The 24,059-nt window shown below is 38.8% G+C and overlaps 1 protein-coding gene across 4 annotated transcripts in view; it reads right to left on the bottom strand.

Annotated features, from left to right (window-relative positions):
* cnot2 (CCR4-NOT transcription complex, subunit 2) overlaps positions 1-23,640 on the bottom strand; it is a 118,538-nt gene extending 94,898 nt beyond the window's left edge. For 2 of the 4 annotated variants that reach the window (XM_067999429.1, XM_067999432.1), the window contains exon 1: positions 23,556-23,640. The gene's annotated coding sequence lies outside the window, so the exon portion shown is untranslated. Of the gene's footprint in view, positions 1-20,663; positions 20,820-23,555 lie in introns of those variants that run through there. The other 2 variants (XM_067999430.1, XM_067999431.1) reach the window with 2 other exon arrangements.
* Between the last annotated feature and the right edge of the window lie 419 nt (positions 23,641-24,059).

Raw genomic sequence — 24,059 nt, 5'->3', positions numbered from 1 at the left:
GGAGTCAGCAAGACATATCAATTTATCTTCAAACATACCAATCGCCTTCTCACACCCACCTTGCAAAATTTAGTCCAATTAGTGAGCCTCTCAATAAAAACAGGACATGCACTCATGGACTGCGAAAAAAAATTATTGCATTCTTATATTTCCCACATTACCTGAAGTCATCCTTCAAAATATGTTCTAATCTGAAATTTGGTGGTATTCTAAGGGTTAGATGTTAGAGCTTCGAGTACTTTCTTTCCTTCAAACTATCTAGAGATGTAGCACAGCAACAATTTTATAAAATATGCTGCTCCAAAAATTTCCAGATTAACCTAAAATGTTGTGTTTTATTTTGAAGGTAAAGAACTGGAACTACAATATCTATATTCTGGGATTAACTTGGACAAAACTGGTAATGCATCCTGTTCTCCTCCCCCCTCCACCCAACCCCAAAAAACAAGAACTGTGATGCTTAAGCTATTAAGTGCAATAACATTATGCAGGGTCTTATTAGCCCTTTTTGGATATTTCTCATTGTCCCACTTTAATTGGCACGTTCCAAAATTAATCAGCATCCCTGAAAATAGCAGCAGCATGCAAGACTTACAAACCAGCTAAAATCAGTTACATAGGGCCATAATTTGCTGTCAAAATAACAGTAAGGGTAATAACAATATCGGCTGTAATCCCTAACGGCGCTTGCCGTTATTTACGCGCAAATGCTACAGTAATTTCAGGCAAGGGCAGATAAGCAGTTAAACGCGGAAATCCAAAAGTTGTTGTCCGAGATGAGCTGCTCCACTGTTAACTTCACGAAAAGGGCATCATGCTGTCTGACTCATCATCCAAATGCATTGAACGGCGTGAAGTTCCTGTATTTGCGCGGTAGGTACAAGCTATACTCGTCACAGAAAGTTGTCTTGTCCATTTCAGTCTAAGTACCGTTTTAATGACGTGATAAGTGTTAATTCCTGTCAGTCAACCTATCTGGCACTGAAAATTGACTAATACAAGTGTGGAGTCTCATTTCTTCAGGTTTTAATTGTTGTTGGAGATTTTAAAAATGTCAAAAAATATATATATTTTTTTACTTTTCCTTTGTCTCTTTTTCCTCTCCTAATCCAATCTTTCTTTCACTTTCTGTTCCTGATTTGACATTGAATTCACCCATTCTAACTTACACTTCTCAGTCCTTGCGCTGTTAATTTCACAATCCTTCAATCTGAGTGGTTAAGGAGATACACAGTTACTTGCCCTGTTCACTCAGATCCCAGATTTCCCTCATTGTGCCATTATCAGCTTGCACTTTAGGCATCTTGTCAAGCAAAATTTTTTAAACCTAAATGTGCAAGGGCAAGTCTAACTAACAGCACATGCTGTTAGATGCCCTGCCATGGCAAATTATGGCCCAATGATTGATATTGATTCTACAGGAAACCACATTCCTGTTCCAAACATCAACCTGAATTCCACCCTACCAACTCATTTCAGATCAGCACATACTCCCTTTTTAATATAAAGAAACTAAAAGACCAATGTTGCTTTTAATATTATTATTACTGGTGACAAGAAATCCTGCCACAATTTCCAGAAAATGATGGTTAAATTTGCTGGTCATTCATTAGGGAAACCAAGTAGCACAACAGGCAGTCCTTTCCCTTCTGAAACCTGGTTGAAATCCAACTCAGTGGTGAGATGAAAATCTCCTCTCTCTATTGGCTGTAAGAATCCTCAGTGAAAATGAGCCTGGACATCTTCAGCCCAGTTTTTTGTTGATGCAACTCCATAGCATAAAGCTAACTATAATTCATCACAAATTGGCAGTCTCATTTAGAGAAGCCACAAGGTTGCATGGAAATGAAAAGATCCATACTGGTGGGTGCATTTTTAAGTTTGCATTTAAAACACATTAATGAGAGACAACCACTGACTCTGCTAAACCAGGCACAAGCACGATTGGCTATCCAAAATTAAAAGTTCTTACCCCCTCCCACCACCAGATAGCTTGTTCAACTGCACTGGGCATCCTCTGCGACACGTGCCACTGTCTCTTTCAAGCAACCTCTCCCAAGCTGCATCATTGCCCTTTCCCGATTCTTACTCTGCCTGCTGTACTTTTGTGAGGTCAGTTTTATCAATCTCCTTCCCATCCGTCTTTGCACCTCCCAATGTTCTCTGGGGGATATCAGAAGTATGTGAAAGCTAACAATCGGTATCTGACAGCCATTCCCTCCATATTTCCCTGCAAAACACCACACTCCCAAAAAGGCCCTTTCCATCTACAAACTCATCTTGGACAAGCATGTTGACATCTTTGGCCTACTAAAACCTACTCACCAACAGTGTTTTTCCGCTCTCACTAAGATCTCGCTGCCAGCTACATGTTTTGGTGTCAGCCCCCTTGCAACCTCTCCCATTGTTTTGAAGTGCCACCTAAAAACATTCCCTCTCTCACCACATTCACTGCTCAATGTCCATCTCTCTCCGAGAAGTGCTCTGACACAATCTTTTATGCCGATGACACCTACCTCTCTGCTGCTAGCACAACTCAAAGTGTTGCTATACTATTCCGACTGCCTATATGACATCAAATTCTCGACAAAATGAAATTTCTTACAGCTGCACATCAGCCAAATGCAAATCTCTGGCTCTGATTCAGTCAACCCTCCTTGTTGACTGCTCAGTAATTCCTCCACCTCTCCCTCAACTGCTATTAAAACCATCATCCATTCCTTAATCACCTTGAGGATCAATTTCTCTATTGCTCTTCTAACCAGCCTCCTGTTTCACCTCAGCTAATCCTGAGCTTCGCGGCCCATATACCCAATACTGCCACACTCCACTAGCTCCTTTTGCTGATGAAGCATAGTGGTGATGGGAATGTGAGCATCTTCAACTATAGGTTCCAGCCCACAAACTTGTTCTGTTGAATCCACATTACTACTTTTCCTCCACACCTCTGTTCCATCAATCTTTCAGCTATAATGACACTCCTCTCTGAAACTTTCTTCCTAAACCTCTCCATCTTCTTGCCTCTCCCAGTCTTCAAAAGTCCTCAAAAACCCTACTTCTTGAACAATGTCTTTGGTCTTTTTTCCCTACTCAAAAAAAAATGGTCTCAGCACCATTTTCTTCCCCATTTAATGCACTAAGACCTTCACGTGGGACATGCTATATAAATGTGACTGGCCTGTTTGAATAACAACGACACCTTTTGATTGGTGTGATGCTGTCCCAACATAGTATAAGATATGCGATTTGAGAACCTTTTCATTCATTCATCTGACGAAGGAGATAATCTCCAAAAGCTTGTGATTTTAAAATAAATTTGTTGGACTATAACCTGGTGTTGTAAGATTCCTTACATATATAAATGTAAGTAGCTAACATCAACAGGTTCCTCAACCATGAATGTAGTCATACCCTAAGCCCAATCAAAGTCTGCACATGTGCACTCCATTAGAAGTCACTAAATGGAATGAAGCCAAACTCATTTTTCTCCTCCCTAACCCCCAGGAAATTCGGGATAATTGTCATGTTCTATTGCCCAAAATCGACATTCCTCACTTTAATGAGCACAACGAAGTTTGCCAAAATAATTCAAGGTGGGAAAAAAAATTCATAGATACAAAGTCACTTATATTGAAGGTCTTTTCACTTGATGATACCCACAATATTAAAGTCAAATTGAACTTGGTTGAAGAACACAGGTAGAAGTAGGCTTTGCAGAGGGAGTTTAAGGAGTTGGGCACTAGATTGGAAAACCAAGGCCTCATGGGTAACAATCTCCATGTTGCTTCCCATGTTGAGTACTAGACAGGTCCAAGAGAGGAAGATTGGTCAGGTCACTGCGTGGCTGCAGGAAGGAAGGGTTCCCATTCTTGAGGCATTGGAGCCACTTCCAGAAAAAGGGAAAATTATACCAAAGGGACAGCCTTCACCTGAACCAAAATAGCATTAATGTTGTTGTGCAATGGGTAAATGGAGCAGTGAAGGAAGATTTAAATTAATATAACCAGAAGGTGGAGAAAGTCTGTGCTTAAGACTATTGAGGCAGAGCAGGATTAATAAAGCTGTTGGAGTAGAAGCAGAATGTTTACCTGAAATAAATAGTAAGAAAAAATTACTAAAGAAAGGGAAAAAAGGCAGAAAGGCTCTGAGGTGGAAAGAGTTGAAAATACTGTCCCAGAAGGGGCCAGGGATATCAAAAAGTTATGAAAGGAAAAAGAATAAGATCATTCTTCCAAAAAAAATTGGAAGTGGTATGTATGTGAATCCATAAATTGTTTTAAAAACAAAACTGGGCAACAGAAGTATCAATAACTATGATGGGACAGGTTTAGGTTTGGACAGGAATGGGAACTTAATATTCCAGATTATAACATTTTCAGGAGAGACAGAGGGGGAAAAAAGGGGGCTGGCGTGGCAGTATTAATAAGGGATTCTATCACAGTGCTAGACCATCAAGAAGTTCGAAGGAATAAGAAGGGATCAATATGGACAGAGTTAAGAAATAGGAAGGAAAATGTTACAATTCTCAGCATGCATTAAAGGCCACAAAACAATGGAGATGATTTAGAAGAGCAATCTACATACAGTTTAGAGAGATAAGCAAGAATAAGAAGGCAATAATATTGGGTAATTTTATCTATTCAGAGATATCCTGAGATAAAGGCAACATAAGGGGTCAAAGTGGGGAGCATCCAAGACTGCTTCCTAGATCAGTATGTTCCTAGTCCAACATGGAAAGAAGCACCTTGATTTTAGTTCTGGGAAATTAAATAGGACAAATAGTTGATGCGAGAGTAGAAGAATTGGGAAATAGCAACAGCAACATAGTTAGATTCAATGTGAAATTAAAAAAGATACGTAAAATAAGGATGCTAAACCAAAAAAAGGCAAATGTCAGTAAGATAGCTGAGTTGGCCTAAATTAAATGGAAAGCAGTTAGCAAATAGGACAATGGGAAAATCCTCAAATATAAGATATATACATTACAAAACAGATATATTCCTATAAAGACAAAAATGCCTTGCCTCAAATGATAAGAGTTCCATGGATAGAGATTAAAACTCTGCAAACTTAAAAGGGAACTAACTAAATGATAAAACTAGGGTCAACAATAATAAGCAAAATCACAAGGAATATCGACAGTACAGAAGAAGTGAAAAGGGAGATTAGGATCTAACAGCCGTGGTGGCAATGTGGTCTTTATCACCAAGTCACACCTTAGTGTCTCCCCCTACTCCTCTAGTACCTTCTCTTTAGAGCACCTCATCTTGTTTCACCCCTCTCGCCTCTTACTTAAAATCCTTGCTGTATAATGCATCCCCATGTGTTTCTACCAGAGATATCCTCCCTGCTTTCTTCCCTCAGCTTCTGCATTGAGCCATTCCTCTGTGATTTCAATCTCCATCTCAGCTCCCCTTACCCTCCCTTCTCTGAATTCACTGTGCTCCTGACCTCCCTAAACTTCTCCCTCCATTTAAACTCTCCTACCCATATTCACAACCATCCCCTTGTCCTCTCAACTCCCATAGTCTTCTAACAAGGCCATCTAAGAATCATAAAATTGTTACAGCACAGGAGGCTACCATTTGGCCCGTCAAGCCCATGCCAACTTTCTGCAAGAGCAATCCAGCTAGTCCCACTCCCTCGCCCTTTCCCCATAGCCCCGCAAATTTTGTTCCTTCAAGTACTTATCCACCTCTGACCGTTTATTTGCATTCCTCACCACCGCATCCCCCTACCCCCTTTGAACCCCACTTCCTCTGCATCCACCTCTGGAAAAACTCTTCAAATTACTTTCAAATTCCCAACTGCCAATGCTTTGGCCTTCCCATTTGCCAAGATAGTTTTGATGCTGTCGATTTGCTCAACCCCTCCCTCACCTTCACCTTTACCTTTGATGCTCTTGTCCCCAGCAAAACCTGTATTCAGTCTCCCATGCCAGTTGCTCCCCTGGTACGGCCCCTATCTTCACTCCTTCAAATCCAAGGGGAGTAGACTTGAGTGTATCTCGCGCACAACTAGTTTAGCCACCCATCACCAGATTTGGCTGGTCCACATCAAGCACTATTGGGCCTCACACTTCTCTACCAAGACTTCCCACTGCTGCAGAATCATTCTGTAAAACAAATATAACCCTGGGTTTCTTTTCTCCTCTGCCCCTCTACCCTCACCTCCAACAAGTGCAAGGAGCTCATGGACCTCTTTTTGTCACCGGGTGACACCATCTGTTCAGACGCCACTGCTGCTTTCCTCCCCTCCATTGCTCACCAAGCCAAACCTTCTCCCTGCTCCCTCACACTAGACCGAAAACATCGTCTCTCTGCCTCTTCAGTTTCACACCTTTCATGCCCTCTCCGAGCTCATCTCGTCTTTGAGTCCCACCTCCTGCTCCCTTGATCCTATTCCCACTAAACTGATCAGCAAACTTCCTTTCCTGGCTCCCATGCTTGCTGATATTGTAAATGGTTCCCTCTCCTCCAGTACTATCCCCCTCCCTTTCAAAACTACCATCATCAACTCCCCCCCCCACCCCCGTCAATAAATTCACCCTTGAGCCCTATGTCCTTGCAAACCACCACCCGCCCCCAACATTTTTTCCCCCATAATCCTTGAGTGTATTGTCTCCTCCCAAATCCACCTCCATTTTTCCTGTAACTCTGTTTGAATCTCTCAAATCAGATTTTGCCCTGCCACAACACCAAAATGACCTTAAAGTCATAAATGGCATCTTCTGTGACTGTGACCATGGTACATTACCCCTTTCATCCTTGCTGCAGCATTTGACATAATCAACCACACCATCCTCTTCCAACAACACCCCTCCGTTTCCAGCTTAGAGGGACTGTGCTTACTAGGTTCCACTTCAAGCCACTTACCTAACAAACCAGTCTCTTCCCAATCCTATACGGTAATACCTTCAGAGCCCCCCCAAGGAACTATGCTTGACCCTCTCCTCATCTACGTGCTGTCCCTTGACAACATCTGCAGACATGGGGTCAGGCTCCACATGTATGCTGATGATGCTCTAGCTCTCTCGACTCCTCCACTGCCTCTGTGTTGTCAGACTGCTTGTCCAACATCCAGTCTTGGATGAGCTGCAATTTCCTCCAGTTATTGGGAAGACCAAAGCCATCATCTCCAGCCCCGTCCACAACCTCCGTATCCTCGCCACCAATTCCATCCCCCTCCCAAGCCACTCAGACTGTTCACAACCTCAGCATCCTATTGGATGTCAAGCATATAAAAAGTAAAAGAATTGTTAAAACATGAAGGGGTAATCTTGTGGAGGATGAAGGTATGGCAGAGATATTAAATAAATATTTTGCATCAATTATTTTATAAAAAATACTGGATGTGAAAATGTAGATGTATTGCAGAATGATGTGAAACTATTGCAGATAATTATAGAAAAAGAATTAGTTCTGAAAAAAATTAGCAGAAGTAAAAGTTTATAAGTTATCGGGTCCTGATGGCGTATACCCTAGGCTGTTGCAGAAAGTCAGAGAAGAGACAAGAGAGGCTCTGACCACAACTTTTCAATCCTCCGTAAACATACAAATTGCACCAGGACACTAGAAGGTAGACAATGTAACCCCTCTGTTCAAGAAGGGATAAAGGATATACCAGTTAACTGCAGACCAGTTAGTCTAACATCAGTTATAGGCACATTTTTAGAATCCACAATTCAAGTCAAATCAGTGAGCTTTTAAAAAGCATGAGATAATCAAAGACAGCGAGTTTGGATTTCTTTAAGGCAAGTCGTGTTTGATAAATTTGATGATTTTTTTTTAAACAGACACTGATTGGATAGATGAAAGGAATACAGTAGAGGTAGTGCCTATGGATTTCCAAACGGTATTCAATAAAGTGACTCACAAAAGGCTTGTTAGAAAAATTCAAATGCATGATATAAAGGAAATGTAGCAGCATGGATAGAAAGTTAGTTGATGGACAAGAAACAAAGGATTATGGTTAATGGGTGTTGTTTGGATTCGAAAAGGGTTGGAAGAGGTTTACCCCAGGGTGAGTGTTTGGTCTATTTTTGTCCTTAATAAATGTAGATCATTTGGCAATTTACCAATGCCACAAAAGTAGGTTTGGCAAACAGCAAGGTGAACTGTGCAAAACTTCAAATAGACAGATAGATTAGCAGAATGGGTAGATAGATGGCAGATGCAATTTAATGTGGACAAGTGTGAAGTAATACATTTTGAGAGGAAAAACAAGGAATGCGAGTACGCACTCTAAGGAAAGGCACTGATCGGTTTGGAGGAACAGAGAGACTGATGGCTGCAAATACATAATTCCTTGAAAGTGCTAATGAAGGAAGGTAAAGCCATAAAATTGCATTTTGGGTTTAATAGAGCATAGAATAAAAGAGCCACAATTAAAGTATACTGTGTGTAGTTTTGCGTGCCTCATTATTGAAAGGACATTCAAACTATAAAGAGCACACAATAATCATCAGGGATATGTAACGAAAATTATGAAGAGAGACTTGAGATACTATGTCAATTTGAACTGGAGCTAAGACAGCTAAGAGGAGTCTTAAGAGTTTTTTTAAATTATAAAGGGTTTTGATAGAGTGAATAGGGAAAGACTATTTCCTCTGGTTATGGAGTCAGTGATAGGGGGTCATCAATTTAAAATAATCAGCAAGAGAGGTTAGGAGAAATTTATTTACACGGCGAGTTGTTAAAGCGTGGACTGCTTTGCATCAGAGCAGTATTTGAGGCACAGGGTTGAAACTTGGTTGTACGCCTTCTCGTTTAGCCCAAGTGGGCAGGGGGAAAGAGTCACGAGCAAGGGTACAGAGTTTTAAAAGGAAAAGTGAACATTTGAAGCAGAGGAAGATACAGGACTATTGGAAGTGTACAGGACAAGGGCATTAGCTTCGGATTGCTCTAGCAAAGAGCCAGCACAGATACAATGGACTGAACGGCCTCCTTTAGTGGTATAAACTTCTACGGCTCTGATATAGGAGCAACAAGATTTCTACGGTTAGTAAAATTAGAATCCTTCGGCTGTTCAAAGCTAGAATTTTGAAGCATTCCACTACTCCAGGTAAACCAAGATAGAACATGGCATAGTATTTATTCCTGATACACTGAAACACTGTACAACTTGAGTTCTGGACTCAATATGAAATGATATAATTTTTTTTTACATGGTCTCAAAAATACACAATTTAAAAACTCAAATTATAGTCAGATCTGCACAATGTAGACATGATCTGATTCAGATTTAGTATACCATTCAGTTTGCAATTAACTGGTTAAAAGCAATTTGTTTTCAAATTATTATTGTACTCTGGATTCTGGTGTTTAATTTTTTTGTAAATGTCAAAGAACAGAAAATTTTTAATCAGTTGCTACAGCACAGGTCAAGTGTTCACTTTCTCAATTTCCCATTTTCTGTCCAACCAAAAAGATACACAATGCTGAAATACTCATATCAAATTAATAAGAGAGGGAATATTTTTATTTGCTCTCATTCCTTCTTAAAAATACACAAATTCTTAGAAATTAGAGGAAGGGAAATTTATTTTCTAAAATGTTCTAAATAAACTTGAAGGCTCAGGGGTTATCACTCTAGTAGATCTGTAAATGGGCTGCTCCTGTTTCTCTGCTTTCACCCAAAAGTCACATTTTCTTCTGAAGTATTTAACATTAGGAACACCAAAACACAAGAGTAAAGATCTAGAATAGAAAATATGCTATATTCAAAAATGTATTTTTGTTCTAACAACTTTTAAATACAGTAGCTGATCTCTCATGGCGATGGACACAGGCACTCAGTTGTGATGTTTAGCATGGTCCCACTCCAAGCTGGGGAACACAGCACAGTGGACATTGGGAGTGGAGGGTGGGCAGAATGTAGAATTTTGAAATTAAAACAACTGGACCTCATGTAAAGTAGGAACTGTCATGGTTTTCCTTCAGATAACCAAAGAGTTATCTACTTGATTGAATCACTACAGCTGCCTACTTCACTACAAGTTTTTCCAACTTAATAGTGCTGGGGATGTAGTGAGATTTTCTTTAAAAAAAATCAATCTTAACTATCCTATTTAAGAGGTATAGCTGTTTAATGTTAGTCAGACTATTTGTCCAACATCAAGTTACGGATAAGCCAGAACTTCCTCCAACTGAACACCAGGTAAACCAGCACTCACCAAAAACGCTGTATCCTTGCTTTCGAATCCATTCCCCACCCATTCAGGTTGAACCAGACTGAATACAACTGTGATGTCCTGTTCAATCCTCAATTGAGTTTCAAGCCTCATACCCTATCCATCACCAAGACTGCTTAAGTCCATCAACAGTGCCCACCTTCATCCTTACTTCACCTCCACTGCTACTGAAACCCGTATCCATTTTTTGTTAACTTCAAATCTGAGCATAACATCACCCTCACTGCCAGGCTCCTGAGCTCCACCCTATACCAATTCCACATTGTTCAAAACTCCGCCACTCACATCCTGATCTGCACTGTTCTGCTCACCCATCATGCTCATCTTCGCCAACATCTATTTACAATCCCTTCATGAGCTCGCTCAACCTCTGCCAACCCTACATTCCAGTCCATGCTCTTCAGTCTTCTGACTCTGGCCTGCTGTGGTTTCGGTCCTCACTCCAACTGTTTTTATTACTTGGCATCAGCTTCTCCTCTATGATGCACCGTGTGACATTTTCTACGTGGAAGGCACAATATAAATCTGAGTAGTAGTTGGTGCTAAAATAGTCTACTGCATTTAAAAACATCTCATGAAACTTTGCAATTACATCAATAGTGCCTAAACACCCAACTTCACAATGCCATTAGTCATTCTTCAAATACCACTGACAGGAGCAAAAGATCCAGACACATTTTCTTTCAGTCCGTTGATCAGAAATTCAAAATCCAATGTAGCATCCACTGCTATGCTACCCAATACTTATGGTGCTCCTATGACACTATTATTGTAGTTACACTGGATTATTTTGATTAATCGCACAGAATAACATAAGAGTTGTATGAATACATTGTGATCCAATTTGGTATATCAAAAGTAATGGAAGGCCATTCAGTTTTACACGTGACAAAATATTTCTGAGCTTAAATGGATGTGTGTCTGTTTTGGCTGTTTTAGGCCAAAACATTTAGACTGAATCTTATTGCAACTTTGACAGCAGAGAAGGCATTACTAAGGCACCAGTAACACAACCTAAAAATAAACAATTCATTTTTTTTGTGTTTTAAAAAAAATGCCCAGCAGCATCATCAGGTTCCTACACTGGCATCCTTGTTCATAAACTTCATCCTCAATAACTGACACCAGACACCATGACTGAAATACTGAGCTCTTTACTCATTCAAATTCATTTTGCACAACAGTGTAAACTCAAATGAACATTATTAATGGTGGATTGTATGGACTCTTAATTGATCTTCCAATGGATCAGTACTACTCCTCTTGGAGAAATAACCAATTATTTTAAACAGAACAAGAGCAGCAAACTATTTTTGAAAGAGCTCATTTGAATTATTCTCATTATTATACTTGGTCAAAAAAAGGAAACAAAAGAGGGCAAGCTCAATAACAAGCACAAATATCTGTTTTGGCGGTGTTGGTTGAAGGAAAAACATTGGCCAGGACACTAGGAGAACAATCCGCTCTTCTTCAAAAAATACCGCAAAATCTACAAAGCCCAGCTGAACAAACATAAATCCTCATTTTAATGTCCCCTCCAACAACATAACACCTCTTCAGTACTATGCTGAAGTGTCAGCCTAATCCTGGAGTGAGACTTGAAACCAAAACCTGATTCAGAAGCAACAATGCTACCAAGCTGATGTGTAAATATTTCAAGGCATTATATATGAGCTAAACATTTGAAATATCAGTAAATACAATAAAAATAAATATATTTTCCGTTTTTTTGCCTCTACCAGGAGATTACATGGCTGCAGGGGTGGGTTTGAGGAGTGTTTAGCTGTGATGGTCCAGCCATTATGGTGCGGGGCAGGCCAGCTGGTCTTTCCCTGCCCATCAATTTCGTATGTTCGTAAGCCATTTGAAAAAGGAAAATTCAAATAATTCTCTAGCAGGAATTTTATGCAATCGACCAAACCAACCTTTAATTCAATCAATGCCTGGAAAAGGGAGTAATTTTTCCTCAAACAGAAATAAATCTAGCATCAGAAAGTGACTCCATTTCACTGAATAGATTTCTGCATTCTAAATCATTCAAGCATCATTTCATTAACCGTGTTAACCTAATGCCTAACTTTTCATGGAAAAGAAGAGTGCAGAAAAGGCCAACAAAAAACTCAATCACTATTGGATTCTTATACAAATCCATACATTTGCACTACTCACTTGAAATTAGCATTTTTATGTCCCCAAAGCTGTCTCACATATCCTGATCAGTACTTCTCAATCTCCTTTTACAGATTTTCTAGTGCTAAAAATCCAGGAAAAAAAACAATGAACAGATGACAATATATGAGCAAATTCCACGAGGCGAGGTGCCCAGTGCAGAGCCTTGCTCGATGGGACCACAGATTGACCCGGGGTACTTCCTTAATTTGGGTATTTCAACATTACGCAAGTTAATTCGGATGCCCAACACGGTCAGAAACAGAAGCTCCTCCAACCTAATTCCCCATGTTATATTACAACTATCATGCTTGAACAGAAAATTAAATAAAACAAAAAAGTTATTAAGTTAATAATAACTCTTCATAACTGATTTTTTTTTTAAGTAATTGTAGAGGAGACGCCCCCCACCCCCACAAAGAAAAAGTTGCAGTTTGTTGACCATCTCATTTTCTGAACCCTTGCCAATGACTCAAGGTCCTTCCCGGCCACTCTATCAGACTGAAGTAGGCTGTTCACGATTTCAGCATCCTGTTCGACCCCAAGCTGAGCTTCAAGCCCAATTCCCTTTCCATCACAAGCACTGCCACATCCACCTCCACGAAATCATTTGTACCTGCTCCTGCCTCAGCCACCTGCCACTAAAATCCTCATCAATGCCTCTGTGTCCTCCAGTCTCAACTATTCCTATGCTCCTCTGGCCTGCCTTCCATTCTCCATAAACTTCAGCTCGTCCAAAGCTCTGTGGTCTGTATCTTAACCCTCATCAAGTCACACCCTCCCATCAGCCTTGTCCTCATCGACCTACATTGGCTTCCGGTGCCTCTGTGCCTCAACTTTAAAATGTTCATCCTGGCATTTAAATCCCTACATGGCCGTGCCTCTCATTTCTAACATCCTCTAGCCCTACAATCTCTCTCCTCAGAACTCTCCATTCCTGACTCCAAACTCTGTTGCATCCCCGTCCCTTAGTCGTACCATTGTGACTGTGCCTTCAACAGCTTAGACTCCACAATCTGCAACTCCCTGCCTAAACTCTCCATCTCCTTCAAAACCCACATCTTTGACCAAGCTTTTGGTACCCCTCTTAATATTTCCTTCTTTAGCACGCCATCCATTTTTTCACTTATGCCCCGGTGAATCACCGTGGGACATTTTTCTACATTTAAATCGCAATATAAATGCAACGTCATTGTTGATGATGGCCCATACATTAAAAAATATTCATATGGTATCCATTAAAAAAAATCCATGTAGCTGATACCTTCTGAATATGTATAGCCCTGGAGTATTGTTTTATCAGAGTATTTGTTGGATTTTAAAACAACATGGTCTGCACATATACTGTAACTACAGTACTGGCATGAAACAGTTTTGCTCCACACCAATGTTATAGTTGTGGTGTAAATCCAAAGTTAAGGTCCCACTGGACTCTGGATTTGGACAACTTAGTACTGACATGGAGCAAAAACTCTCTGCATTGATGTTACAGTTGTAGTGTAAATGTAGCCTTACACTTGTAGTGTAAATGTAGCCTTACACTTATTGCATAGATTTTCTCCAAGCAGACTTTTAAAGTCTTTTAAAAAAGACATTACACTTTACAATCATATTGTTATCACTCCCTAATTTAGACATAAAAGTCAATTCCAGTAAGGCAAACTGATTAAACCCAATTGGGTATAGCAACATAACTAGCAATAATAGAGGGGGAAATTGTCACATGACAAGGGATATGTCAACTAGGATCGTGAAATCAAACACTCCTTTGAAGTTATTTTGCCAGTTGGAATATGACATCGTACTTCAACTAGTAGTGTGCGATTTCCAATAATTATCTACTTTACGTAGAACTTGCATTCTTTAGAGCTGTTGTTTTCAAACTTCTCTGTATGAGGGACCTGCTGCAAGAGCTAACACTCTCCAGGAGACCCTATCCTAACTTCTGAATGACTTGAGTGTCAGCTGCCCACAGAAAAACAGTGCCATCATTACAGAAACTATATTTATTTGTATACAGTAACAACACACTGTTATGTCAGCAAATATAGAAAAATAAATAAATCTGATGACTGATGAACAGAAATCTGATAACTTTGCAGAATCTCCTGGACTTCAATTTGAAAACCTATGCTTTAGAAGGTTGTCCAGAGCTTTAATGAACTTCCCTATTCTGACTAGTGCACGGATTTTTATTCAACAGTTTCCATCATTTAAGAACAGTCCATGTACAAATGCAAATTTTAAAATCATGTTTATATAACGGAGGGCATAATATGAATTGATTTGGGGAGGGAGGGAGAAAAGGGAAATACAACTGGATTCAGTTTTTTGATCAATTACAGTCTACTCCTGAAAATTCAATAATTCAAATTAAGCAACATAAATGACCCACAATAAATTGTGAATTTAATGTTGATAAAAACATAAATCGGGTAATTGAAATTGAAACTTCAAATTAAGAGTAGGCTAATGTCTAAACTTTATGCTATACCATAATCATTGCTTGCAGCACTGATTGTAACGATTAAAATGTTTGTATTTTTCACAGCCCAATAGCAAACAAGTATTTCTTTTTTTTTTAAGTATCAATTTTTCTACATATTCCAACAGAAATATTTCTTCATGTATGTAACCTACAATATTTGTTCAACCACTAGACATAATACTTGTGCACACATTACAGACAACAACCATTTCCTAATATACTTTAATCTTTTCCAAAAAGTACAATTCATTCTCTACAAACCTTACTATTCTAACCATGCACATAGCAATGACTTTGAAGAATTAGTCACTATAAAAATCAAGTAACTTTGACTTGAGGACAAGTGCATCAGTGGGAAATAAACCCATTTTGCCCATTTCAATCTGCAACAAAGGGGTTCTACTAGCAAGCCAGATTCAAATTTGTTAAAACTAATCAAATTGAAATGGTAATTTAGCATAATGGACAGATAAAGGTATTATATGGATCACGAATGGCTGAGTCGGTTCCAAGACTGTAACCCACTTGAGGGATGATGATGACCGCGACAACTTCAAGTTTTGTTTACGTGGTTGCTGACAATCAGAATCCTTGAACTATGTTACGTCTATGACACACAAAAATGGGCTGCTGGTAGTCTAAATGAGGATTTAATAACTGCTCAGTTATTTTCACCAAAACTAGCCAAATTCTGTTTATGCTACTATTGAAATATTCATCATATTCCAAACCTTTATGAGTTTCATGACAAGTCATAACATTTTCTGCCTTTGAGCATTCAAGAGCATCACGGTCTTCCACTGCAGTAGCAACAGTTAATGAGTGATTTGACTCCATCACCACTTTGACATGACCTACTTGCCATGTGATCCAAAACTTAATGCATCTGTAGACAGTTGCTGGAAATTCAAGGACAGCAATGGTTTGCTGTAAAAATGCAAAATCTTATGATGTTATACCCAAACAACAGGTAAATTAAAATAAATTTATGCAACACCGAGGGGAGGAGGAGAAAGGGAAAACAAATGCCTGCATTTCTACTTTATTTTCAGATTTTTATGAAATTACAAACTTTGGGCACAATCTATGATGGTTTACATTTTTATTGTATGCATACTGTTCACAGAGTTATCGGCGGAAGTCTTATGAGCTATTCAGCAACTAATTGAAATCAGTACAATGTGAACCTAACATTGATACTGAGTAGAAAAGATACATTCGTTCTGAAGGTAGTTTGAAAACATTGAATACCGCAGAAACAATGTAATATTTTACCTCAAATGCTAGAAGTTTTTGAACATGAACCTACTGGAATTTTAACGGAAGTCGCAAAAGGAAATTTAAAAACTGACCTGAATTGTAACAGGCTATCATTTGTTCGAACACACTCTTCCAATAAGTAGCCCTGCTATACTTTCTTGCAAATACAATGGATATCAAAAATCTGAGACTCTGACTGCTGTGGAATCACTCGGGATTTGAAACTTGCCACATATAGTGGCCATGACAGGTTTATGCCCCCACATTAAAATTTTAACAGCAGATTTCACTGAAAACTTACTCATCTACCTGAACACACACCTTCTGCCTTTCTACCAAAACATGCTGACAAACAATGAAGAACAAAACTCCTATATGTAGCTAGCACAAAAAAAGACTTAATTACATTCTGGAAGTTTTGTTTGCAAATTTCATTAACAGATCATTTGTGTTTTTTTAAACCATAATTAATAAATGCACCAGCTCTCCAGATACAAGTTACATATTACTAATTTCTGAAGTGCAAAAAAAGTTAGAGAGACCAAGCTGTGATTTTAGTAAAAGTGGTTCCAGGAATTACAGATTATGAATGAATAAATACAAAATTCTGTAAGGCCCACAGCTGTCTGGACCAAATTCCTGATATGTGCTCCTAGTGGGCAAAGCCCTGTTCCAGGAGCTTGAATTCATAAATTTATCCTTTAGTCTCTAGGCCCTCGTGGCTGCCAATGATACATTAACTAGAGAAATGTAATACTAAAAAGAAAACTAGCATGAGTATTTTATAGTACACCTAGTGTATTTCTGAATGAATGTATAGAAATTCAAATATCTGAAATTCAATTTCTTTTGGCAGTGATTCAGAAGTTAGAGATTGACATTCTTGGTTTATCTGACATCATTAACTACTTTTATGTTGACGGGTGATTAAATGATCACAATATTAGACAGGTGTGCAAACATATTGAAGAACAGCAAGTGCACATAGTTGATGTGATTTTAAACTATGAGGGACTGAGAATATTTCAATTTAATGTTGAACAAACTCCATCTGTGCTGCTGGTCCTAGAACTACCAAGCTGATGGCATCAAGCTTTATTATAGTTGGCAAATTAGACTAACTGCCAGCACTTACCAGCAGTTAGCTCTCCAAATGCAGCAGTGACTAAAGACACTATTCTGCACAAGACTAGAGGGTATACTCCAAATATCCCGGAAATCAAACTGCCCCTTTATTCAACTGTGACTTTACCTTTCCTATGGGAATGTTAAATGTCAAAACAATTGCCAAGGAAATAAGTATGGATTTAATTTAGGAATCGGTAATGGTACAAAGTAACTAGCAAAAGCCATCGAGGGCCACAAGTGAATTTTAATTGTTTGTTATGCAGTTAGTAGCTGATTTGAATTAAATATAAAACAACTCCAAACTTTGCTTGTCCTCAGCTGGAAATACCCCAAAACTAAATATATCGAGGGGTGAAGTAACAGAAGAAATAAAATGTTCTATGAAAATATTCGTTTTCACTGGAGAAAATATTGAGAGGCATGATCCAAGTATATTTTTATAAATAGAACAATGTAGAAGGCGGCTTACCACCACCTTCTCAAGAACAATTAGGGATGGGCAATAAATGCTGGTCTTGCCAGCAACACCCACATCCCATGAACGAATAAAAAAAAATACAAACACATACCTAACTGAAAGCAGAATTGGGGGACATGAGTACAAAATGAACAAGCCGCAAACACTACTTCAAATTGGGAACTTTCTTCCTCCACAAGGTGACAGACATGTACGCAATAAATTGTTTGATCCAGCAGCTTGCACTGTATTCAGACTTTTAACAAACAGTTGGATGAACCACCTGTTTGGATTGCAAGTTATAAAAGACAAGTACAGAGATGTGTAGAATATGATGGGACCTAATGTCATGTTAAGGAAAGCAACCAAAGACATATCATGTGGGCTATAATGTTAAAAAGGTACTTTGGTACTTTGTTTGATTTACCTCTGAAGGGCAAGAAGAAACTTTCAGCATTTTCCCTCAGGAGAAAAAACAGATTGTGTGGAAGCCACAGTGAAACAAACTGTACATGTGCTGTGAAAGGAGCAGGGCCAAAAACCCAATGGCTGTTTTTCTTACAAACTGGACAGGTGGCTAAATGGGTAATATGATCATGGGTTGTATAGTGACTGCATGATTACTTTAAATTACTGAACCTAGGCTTAAGGTTTACAGCAATCTGACTGTTCTCAAATCCATTTTACTAACCCTGTTAAAACCAAGTAACACTGCATCTTATGCAAGTCGGAGCACAGCAAAAGTACAGAAATGTAATTCAGTTTAGCATCTAAACCTTCATGCAAGTAAGCAGGAAGTTTTCAATTTGCTCTTTGTGAGTGTGGCTTGGATCAGTAGTCCACTATTGGAGCTATGTTGTCAATGGCCATTTTGGTACAATCTAGAATCGAAGACCACTGTACTCTTCTGACCCCTGGGAGAAGCAGCAAGTACTTTTCTCAGGTGCTGAAGAATAACAACAAAAACATGGTCAAGCACAGGATGCAAGATTTGGTTTAACAACAAGGAGTAATCCTGCAGTCCTGGCCAACATTCCTCCTTCAACAACTACCACCAAAAAAAACAGATTAAGTGATCAAAGCTATTTGTGGGATCTTGCTATGTGCAAAATGGCTGGTGCATTTGTCTATTTAACAGTAAGTGCACTTCAAAAGTAACTCATTGTATGTGAAGTGCTTTGAGACATAAGGCATTATATAAATGCACGGTCTTCGTCTTTCAAAAATATTTTCAAACTAATAATCAAAATTCAGATGAAACCTGAGTTGTACTCAATTCAAAAGGGACTCTGGCTTTTGCAGGTTACTTTCAACAAACACACCAAGCTTTCTCTGATCTGTTCCAGCATGACAATGAAACTGCAGCCATTATCTGCTCTACTGCAATAAAGTTCACTTTTTCTAGGGTATCATCAACTGACTACGGAATACAATAATTCCATTTCTAAATTGAAGCAAGGATTACAAGAACAGTTTACCAGTTTAATTTGTTCAGAACAATAAAGAAAATGGTCAGTACGATGTAAATTTTATTCCATCACACAGAAGTCCGTTGTTCTCTGTCCAATTTAGACTTCAGTTGAAGTGCTGCCTCTGAACTGTGTGATCAAAATGTAAGAAATCCAGAATTTACTAAGCTTTGCTCTTAGATTGGTAGTCTGCTAATCCAAACAATAGGCACACATTTGGTGCAATTTTAAAAGTTGCATACCTAACCTTGGTTGAACTGAAACTCTTGCCATGGATCTCGTGTTTTTTTAAAAATTTGTTCTCTAGATGTTGGCAATGCTGGCAAAGCCGTATTTAGTGCCCATCCCCAGCTGTCCTGAGAAAGTGGTGATGGGCCTTCTGCTAGAACTGCTGCATTCCTTGAGGTGATGGCGCTCCCACAATGGTGTTAGGTAGGGATTACTTTAACTTTCCCCACAAGTATAAATGTCTGTGAGACAGAGTAATACAAGGTGAAGCCAACCAGTGAATGACCATCCTGAGTTTACAAAAACAAATGCATGAAGGCTTCAAGTTCATAATTATTGATATAAGGCAAGGACAATAATGATGTACTAACAACTTAACCCAATACAAGATCCCAGTTTAATATTCTAAAAACAGATGTCAAATTTTCTATGCCGATTCTGCCAAATTTGGCATCTGTGCAGAATACTAAACATTCTGAATTTCACTAGACTTCCAAACCAAAAATCTGAATTGGTCAAGGCCCTCCTCAAACTCACCTGAACTAACTCAGTGTTGGCCACTAAGCTGACACATGGATTTCGTGCCTGAATCCTGTGTGCCTTGCAAAATAGCCAACATGTCCCCCAAGTGCTTCTGCCATGCCACCAACTGGCACAATAGCCTTCCACCTTACTTATATTGGTTCCTGCACTGAAATAGGCCGATTAGCTCTATTGTGTTAAAAATAAATTGAAAATACACTGTCCCTGCACATGGCACTTACACATTGGCTGTATAGTTTTTCCATTTTTTTTTGAAAAGGAGAATTCTTCAGCTGGTCACCACAATGCAGCTAATCTAAGTTAAGAAAAAAAAATACTGTATGAAGCAGCAAACCAGTTTGTGGGATGGCAGATTGGAGCTGGCGGTCACATTTTGCCTCATGAGACTTCGATAGTACAAAGAAATTTTGCAATCCGGCAGGAACACGGACACTAAATATACTACCAAACCCAACATCTTTTTTAATACTGAATGCACCATTACTGAAAGACTATCTTTATTTAATGTGACATGAGCTCAGTTTGATCTTTACTGTCAGAATCAGCATCTGCATGAAGGACTAAAAATGGAGGACACCATCAGCAATTCCAATTCAACTTTGAGGTGAGTATACCAACAGTTTTACAACACTTTTAGCCAATTGCAGTGCAGAAATACATTTCCCATAATTAATGTACAATACGTATATGTCACTACATCTGCAACATCATATGAATTCTGATTCAAACCTTTCCAAGGAGAGGTGAAGTTGGTTAATTCAGATTCTAGTGACTCCAAGTCAACCACTTGCCATGAAAGTACGTCTTAAGAAGTCATGAAAGACTGGTACGCCTGTGGGTTGGTCTACAATATTTGAGCAAGAATAAGGATGAAGATGCCATTCTTCACTTTAAAAAAAGAAGAAAGTGTCACAGTGAAAAAAACAAAATAGTTATCTTACCAGTTATTATCTTCAAAAGAATTATTACTATGGAGGCAATCAAACCTTTTGATAAATTATTAAAAATCAAGCATATTAAACATTAAATCATTAACAAACTTTTGTCTTTCCCAGTATTACTCTCTTCAATGTAAAACCAAAGCCATTGAGAACATAGCCCAATCTCCAATACTATTGAACAACGAAACAAGAATAAATGGGATTGGGTCTAGCCTCTTCTTATCCTCTTAAAAAAATCCTAATGATCATCTCAATGTTTCCAATCAAGCACTTAGGAAGCTTGAAAAATCAAGGAATTTTCACTTTCTGGTCATTCATTAAGGGCTAATTTCCCCCCCCCCCCCCCCCGACGTGAGATCACAGAATACTCTGTTGGTTAACTTGTCTAACATTTTATAGTAAAGCTCATATTAACCTCTGAGGCTTTATTATTTAACATATCAGGAATATGCTTTAGGAAAAAACACACAAGACAATATGTTTTAATTTTGTGTAATAGTCTTAATTAATCAATCACTTCAAATTGTTCCGAGCACTGCCAGCAGCAGTGATGGACCTGTACTAAACTCTAATGGCAGAGCAGATCCAAGCAGTGGATGGTTTATCTCAAAGCGTTCCCTCCAGATGCAACCCAAGTTTGAAAGGACAGAATCTGTAAGTGTAGTGCTGGGTGTTTTTCAATTCAAGTGCACAAAGTCCAAAATGTTCACAAACCCATATGCTGCTTTACTGAAATCCTAGTGACAACCACAATTCAATTAAGCGGCATTTCTTCGGCCAATACAATTAGCCATAAGCAACAGTACATTACTTTTGTGCAACCACTTTCATTTTCTGGAGGGAAAAAAAAACAAGACTAAGAATATTAAAGCACTATTAATGAAAACATTTGACAGCATCAAAAACCTTCAGTCATGAAAATGCAATTATTTTTACAGTAGTGTCCCTAACAAAACGGTCTCAGCTATATGAAGTACTGGCAAACAGGCGTTCTTGCACAACTGAAATACAGTAGCAAAACTCCTTCATGCACAAAAAATGGTAATGCATAAGCTGAGCAGCACTATTGTGTGCAAGAGCATCTCAAGGCTACAATCTCAAATGTGAGAATGCCCACTTACTATACAAACATTATAGACTTTTGATCATTTGTAACTGTTCTTTCGGGTTAATAAAATATCCTCTCTCCCGGCAATACCAAAATACCTGAGCATAAAGCCATCAAACACAAAAGCCACGCAAGTTCCATTTGTTCAACATAATTAGCAACACAGGTTCATATGATTTGAAACCTACATCTTGAACCAGCAGTGTTACTGATTTGTCAAAAGTACTACAATTTATTAATCAAATGCCCATACACTACCATGCCCATTACTACCTTGATCACATTAATATCAACTTTCAATTAAGATTTGTAACTGTTCACATTTCCAATTACTCTGCAAAGCTATAGTCATATCTGAATTTTGTTTTAAGTTGTTTACAGTTTACACAAAAAATGAATATATTCCTTCCTTCTTTAAACCAAAGATTTATGCAATACTAGAAGCACTATAAGGTAGTTCAAAATCCATCAATTTGCATTTGTAAACATGCTCATATCCCTCAAATAATTTAACAATGTACAGTTCTAAGACTAATTTTAAAGTAAATCTGCCTAACTTCAAAAAATATGAATGCATAAATACTGGATAGTTTTGCACAATCTTGAAATCTGATAGCTTTAGAAAGTAAAAATCTAAGTGATAGTCTTACATTGCTAGTCAATATTTTTACACTTAAAAATTCCATAAGATTACATATAGTAAAAACTGGCAGCAAAATATCATTTGGAATAATGGAATTGATTTCAGAGTCCCAGATGTTCAGTCCCTTCTATCATAACTGATAATATAATTTAGCAGTAAAGGGTTTGTATGTGGGTGCGATCGCAAATAGTAGTAGCCAGTGAAACAAAACCCAAATCGCCAGCTACATTTTTTTAAAAATATGTCATTTGCCCTTGGCTGTGTAACACAATTCTGAGATGATCATCATGTCTCACATTGTGAATGGACCTCAGGAACTTTCTACAACAATGCAGTGAGCGTGGAACAAAACTATGTTTGAAACAAAATATGAATCCAACTTCCACGAGCAACTTACAATAAACAAGTTGCATCCAGAAAATAAACATTACACTTTACTGTTAAAAATGCATGCACTGAAGCAGAATCAGATATAATCACGGGAATAAAGAATTTCTGAAATTGCAGCACAGAGCCAATGGGAATTTGTAGTTCGAACTGCGGAAACGCCAGCCACACAGCACGGCTCTCGTGGTGTAAAATGTATCCCGAAGATGGTATAAAGTGTGAGGAGAGCGAAAGTCGGTGCAGGCCCAGTGCTTGAGGTGTATGTGCGGGGTCGGGATCTTACTCTGCTCCCTGGCTCCTCGCTGCTTAGGTTGGGCCTGTTCGTTTTTTACGTTACTCGATTAGACCAGAGACGAGGGAGACTCAGTCAGAGCCCAGACAAAAAAAATGCACAGCAGCCGCCCAACATCCCCACCGTCACCCCGCACTCCCCGCCGCCGCGCTCGGCGACATTTTCATCGAAAAAGTTGTCGCCGACGCTAAAAGGACGGAGCTCGGGGGACTCCAGGCGAGAAATAAAGAAAGAAAACGTTAAAACTTACCGCATGAATTATCTCCTAAAATAACTCCAAGATGGCTGTGTATTGCACCGGGGATGCTGGGTGCTGCCCTTTACCCTATGACCTTTGGCCTCCCTCCTCTGAAAACAGGCAGAGAGAAACGGCAACAACAACAACAACAAAAACCCTCAACGCTCAGAGGCCGGTTTGCAGCAAGAAGAACATTTTGGTTTCTTGTGTTTGGTTCTAAATTCACTTTTTTTTTTAAAAGAACCGTTCATTTCTATGCAGTTTTCTCCCCTCTTAGGGTTTTGACAACACAGCCAATACCGATACACTGCACTTGTTTAGAAGAGAGGATGTGTGGCCTGTAACTGATAAATGTAGCTGGACTGATAAATCAGTATGTGTATACTTATATCTCTGCCTCAAACTGTTTTCTCCTCATTTCGAAGTATACGTAATTACCACATAACTTTTAACTGGTATAAAATATGAGAAAATAATCTGTTTCTATCTATTGATTATTCAGTTTAGTTTTGATGA

This window comes from Heptranchias perlo, chromosome 18, assembly GCF_035084215.1.
Source record: "Heptranchias perlo isolate sHepPer1 chromosome 18, sHepPer1.hap1, whole genome shotgun sequence".
NCBI lineage: Eukaryota > Metazoa > Chordata > Chondrichthyes > Hexanchiformes > Hexanchidae > Heptranchias > Heptranchias perlo.
This window is presented reverse-complemented; position numbering and strand designations above follow the sequence as displayed.